Below are 6,000 nucleotides of genomic sequence, written 5' to 3'. Positions count from 1 at the left end.
GCTTACAATAATTTGTGTCTGAGGTTGTTTTTTTCCATGAAAACATTCAATACTTTTTCCACCACTGTCCTTTACTGACAAATCACTCAAATACACACACACACACACACACACACACACACACACACACACACACACACACACACACACACACACACACACACACACACACACACAAGGGGGGTTCCATCACTTGTGGGGACATTACATAGACTTACATTCATTTCCTGGAGACTTACCTTAACCCTATCCCTAACCATAACCACTATCTGCCTATTCCTAACCCTAAACCTAACATAACCTTACCTAACCCATAACCCTATCCTGAGTCTACACCCTAAAATGTAATGAATTAACTTGTGGGGACCTGTATTTTGTCCCCACACGTGACTGTGTTTTTGTCCCCACAACATGAGTAATACATCAGCACACACACTGTAGGTGGACTAGTGATATTATTATTAGTATCATAATACAGTATAATGAGCACTATTATTATTAAATACTATTATTACCATCCATGTTATACAACCAGAGTTAGTACCCAGTCTAGAAGAACTGCGACAGACAGCCCACAACCCACGACCTCAGGTACACGAGGATCAAGTCACATCACCTGCAGACGGGAATGAAGAGACCAAGGCGGAGGTATGACCAGATCAGTAGGCCAGTGCAAATAAAAAAGGAAAGACACCCTAACAACTAACCCCAACCCCAACCCCAACCCTAACCTTACCTCACCCGTAACCCTGTCCTCAGTCTTCACTCTAAAATGTAATGAATTAACTTGTGGGGACCTGTATTTTGTTCCCACATGTGACTGTGTAAACAGATATTTGTCCCCACAACATGAACATAATACATCAGAACACACACACACACACACACACACACACACACACACACACACACACACACACCCCGCAGGCTGCTGCAGATTTAATGGTCTGCAAATAAAGTTAGCGCATGGATAATCATTGATGATGACATGTATTGATCATTGCTTCTTTTATTAAGCACATAAATATAAGGTTTCCCCGCACCATGTTCTCTTAAATTCAGTCAAACTTGTTGGTTTTTCAATACAAAGGATGCAGACTAATCTTACAGCTGTTATCTAGTAGTCAATCTCAAAAAAATCAGAGGTGTGATATGTGAGTTTTCATTCATTATTACATGAAAGTACTTTTTAGGGATATATGAGCTGAGCGTTTTAGAGACTGCCATTATCTTCATCCTCTAGAGCTAGTTTCAGTTGATCCTGTATGTACAATGAATGTCTCTTTTTGTCTCACTCATTTTGTCCTATCTGGTCTATAACAGTGAAGGAAGAGGGCTTATTCTTCTTCTTAGTAGCTCAGTTTGCCCACAGTGGGATTAACCTGATTTAATAAAAAAAAAAAAAAAAGATAACAAAATAAAGACTAATAGACACGGAGCAGTAAGTAGGGTGGAGGAGGAAGCATCTCATACCAACCATACCAATGCTGTTTCTAATTTCAGTGGTCTACTGTCATCCATTTGCTTGAACTTGTGCCTTTTCCATCCCAAAATAAACATTGCAAAAGGATTTAGACCCATCACAAGTGTCACTAAAAGCCAAATATTAGCATTTATGGCTGCATTACACGAGCACCCTGATTATGGGCCAAACACTATCCAAAACCTCAGAGGAGCATTAACATTTCATTGCAGCACCCCATTAATGAGTGCAAGGTCACACAGAGTCCAGAGTGAAATAGGGTCCTGCTATAATCTTCACTTTCTAAAAAGTCCTCTGACACCTGCTAATTAGCGCGGCCCTGCGCACGAGTCAAAAACCACACCACCTCCCTTTCCAGGCGAGCGGGTGCTTAATCAGCCTTAGCTGCAGATGTGTTATTTCTGATATACAGGACTGAAACTTTCTGATTTAACCCAGGCCTCGAGGCCATCCCTCCGCCAGCTGGCCCCTGCCCACTTGCACACACCCTCTCCTCCCCCTTTTGTGTGCAGCTACTGACCCTAATCCCAAACCGCTGCTGTCACTTCTGCTTAGCCGCTGCTTCTGATTACTCTTCAGGGCTATGCCATAAAAACCCACTTTCTCCATCTTCGGCTCAACACATGGAGCAGACTGCCGGTGAAATGTGATACGAGGGGTTTCAAGAACATGGATTGTTTCCTTCTTCTTCTGTCGCCGCTCTTTGCCTCTACCCCCTCCTGGGCTGTGTTTGCTGACAAACTGAAGAGCATGTGGAGCGACAAACATGGCGTATGAATTCCACAGGTGTGGAATTGCTTTCTGCGTTTTTCTTTTGACATTTCACACCTTCCTGTGTCTCACCTGGAAAGAGCCATTTTTTAAAAAGTATTCTGTATGAAAAACTACACAGGCAGCAGGGATACTGTCGCTCCCCCTCTCTAACCTTAAATATGTGCTTGAATTGTATGAAAATGGCAGTGAGAGGTTTCAAAATGCCATGAAAACACTCCTCTATTAAAATGTGTTCCTTTGATCCTCATCTTGGCATGATATCTCACTATGACAGTTTCCATTTAAAAAGCTTTTTATAGAAAATGAAATGAAAGCAGGAAAAGGCCATCTTTGACAGTTCCCTGGTTCATAAAGACGAACCCCAAAAACAGGCTGATCAAAAACTACCAAACCATTATGAACATCTTTTAAGCTGTGTGCCTTTTTCCTCAAGTCTTTAAAGGGATTTTCTTAGTTAAACATAATCACACTATAAGAGTCTGATGATGCCGGGGGATCAAACAGATGAGGATCTGCATGGTAAACACTGAGAGGAAGTTACCACAGAGCTCCTCAGACTGAAAGCTGGAGGAGCTCGATTCTGTGGACAGTTTTTCTCCCTCAGTTTGCCTCTTATGATTCATGGAAACACCACTTAGGAGCGGAAAATAGAAGCCAATGACTGTATGTTTTATTTGAAGGACACATCTGTGAGTGTGGTGGGAATGTGTGTGTGTGCCAACTACAAAAACTAATCATTGCATTTATGCCCTAATCTTGTATGACAATTTATTTTTAACTTTTATCGAATTGATATAAAATACCCTTTTTAAAGTCAGTTAACTTAATCCTAGCACTTGTTTAATGATGACGAATAAGGATGCCTTCTTTATCTTGAACAGTCTCTTCCTCCATTCCACGATATAGAACTACTTTTAGAGAAAGGGATGCATGGAAAATGGAAAACATACATCACCCTAACTGGTGATGCAATTTTTGCTTCAAGGAAAAAAGATGTTTACAGCCACTGTGTGTAGTATCAAAGTGAATCGGCTAAAAGCAGCACTTAGCTGCAGGTGTGTGCTTTGAGGCAGCTGATCTGTCCAGAGCCAAGGGTGACCCCAGGGGCCTCAAAGTACACAAATAGCTCATGAGGCAATTACTGTGTTATAAATCACTTATGGTAATACTGACCATTAAAGCAATATTTAAAAAATAAAGTGGTAATGCTCCTAATGTGTTTCTGGAGATAATCTAGTTTTAATACCTTTAATATTTCAGTTGATATTATGCTTTTATGGCAGGTAATGCTACCTGTCCCTGTCCAGAGGGATGCACCTGATTCTGAGGAGCTGGCCAGCAGGGTGGGAGCTGGTCTGATGCTGGTCTCATTTTCTCTCTGCTCTGTTCTGCTGGCCAACTGCCGTCGGTGGGACCCTTCAAATAATGACACTGACATTCAAAAGTCCATCCATCCATCTATTTTCTATGCCGCTTATCCCTTTCGGGGTCGCGGGGGGGCCGGAGCCTATCTTGGCTGTCGATGGGCGTGAGGCGGGGTACACCCTGGACCTGTCGCCAGCCGATCACACACAACCATTCACGCTCACACGCACACCTAGGGGCAATTTAGAATCACCAATCAACCTAATGAGCATGTTTTTGGTCTGTGGGAGGAAGCCGGAGTGCCCGGAGAGAACCCACGCATGCACAGGAAGAACATGCAAACTTCACACAGAAAGGCCCGACCCGGGAATCGAACCTGCGACCTTCTTGTTGTGAGGCACGCCACCGTGCAGCCCACATTCGAAAGTCATCATGTGTAAATATGAATGGAAACAAAGATTCCCACAATTAATTCCATTCCTATATAGCAGTTGGCATAGCAGTATTATAGATCAGTTTGACTCCTAGGATCTTCACTAGGTAGCAGTGCAACCTAGCCTATGAATGCTGTGTGCCTGTACACTGTGAAGTAAAGAACCACCAAAAGTCAATCTTATCCAGAGGTGCAGTGTTATGTGTTTAAGTACAGTAACAAAGCTAATGACAGGCACATGTGTGCATATGCTCATTTGAATTATTGCTCATTTTGAAGGTTATACAATCACTGTTCCTATGTTTACATACATTAATCACTTCACAATCCAGTCATAACTAAAGCCTATGTCATCCCAGACAGCCAATAAAAACCACTGGAATAGTCAAAGTTGTCACATTCACATCTAAGGTGTATTGATTGATTCGCAATATCATGTGAACTGCACAATGAATCCACTTATTTCCCCCAGTCTATAACAAGCTGACATTAACTAGTAAAGATGAAACAGCAGTAAAACATCCTTTCTTTCATCACTCACTCTTCTGACAGTTTCTTTATTTGTGATGCATTTGCAAAGAACTGTTTCAAAGTCTGTTAAACTCATCGAGCTTGTGCTGCATCTGCAATGCCTGCAGGAAATGAGAGCTTGCTTAGCCACGTTATCATAGTCTAATAGAAGCTGTTTAGGAAGATGTTTGACTGACTGTTGTAATGGCTGTAACCCAGTTAGCTTAGCTGACTCAAAGGTAACAAAGTCCACCTTCCAGCACCTCTACAACTAACCAATCAACACTTTGTATCTCCTCTGTTTAGTCTGCATGGAAGGTTGAGCAAAGTCACCTGCAGTCATGTCGTCACCATGAGGTTACCAGGCAACCAGCACAGACTTCAGGAAGTCACTGAGTCATGAGGAGCCTACCCAGCATGTGCATGATGTTTTGAGCAGCTTCAGAGGGAGTGTTCCAAGAAAACAACCCCAAAGATGTCACAGTAATGTCAGCAGGGTTGTCTCAGCAAACAGCCTGTTAGAAAGTGGTAGCATGGAGGACGGGGTAATGAAACACACAATTGAGTTGCTTTATGGGAAATGTAGGCCCATAACTGAATGAATGAATGAAAAGTGTAATCCTAAATTACTCAAGAATCTCTTTAAATCTGCCATTTTTGTCTGTGCTTGTCTGTAGGTGTGTGTGTATGTGTGTGTGTGTTCATGTGCTAAGACAAGTGCAGACTGATATCTAAGAATGATGTATAAGGTTATTGTTTTTCCTCACACATAGTCATATTGCAGCGTTACGTGGAGTTCACAAGGCAATGTGTTTCACAACAGAGACCCAGGTCCTGCATGTCCAAATGCACCTGATTTGTTTGGTAAATGCAACTGTTAGTAGAGTGCCTGCCATTGTTCGTGGGTTGAATTGTGTAGCTTATGTGGCTTATTTCCTTGAGGCAGAATGTGTCTGAACCATGACTCATCTCTATACTTTCGCTCACTGGAGGCCAGATGCATTCAAACTTCCAGTGTGGCTCACCTCTGTCAATTGGAGGCAGCCCTCCATTCTGCACCTCTTTACTCACTTCTGCTGCATGGTACCACGTAGGCCAAAACCAAGGCCTTAATCAGGGGAGTGGCAGACGCTTGTTTAAGATAAGAAAAGAGTCTTGCAAATGCAGGAGCTCCCCAGCCAAACATTTTCCAGGGTTGATGTCACGACTACATGGCCGCTGTTGCAGCACATGAGAAAAGGGAGAGAATAGAAAGAGTGGGAGAAAAAAAGGGGGTTTTGAGACAGGGTTTGCTGAAGGAAGTAGCTGAAATATACATCACAGCATGATGTTCTTGTGAGATCCCACTGCAGTCTCGGGAGGTGCAGGGGTGGGAGAATGGAAAACACGCTCTTTAGTCACAGAGAGATGAAACTCAAATACTGCAAGGCGAGAG

This window comes from Chaetodon trifascialis, chromosome 13 (assembly GCF_039877785.1).
Source record: "Chaetodon trifascialis isolate fChaTrf1 chromosome 13, fChaTrf1.hap1, whole genome shotgun sequence".
Lineage (NCBI taxonomy): Eukaryota > Metazoa > Chordata > Actinopteri > Chaetodontiformes > Chaetodontidae > Chaetodon > Chaetodon trifascialis.
This window is presented reverse-complemented; position numbering follows the sequence as displayed.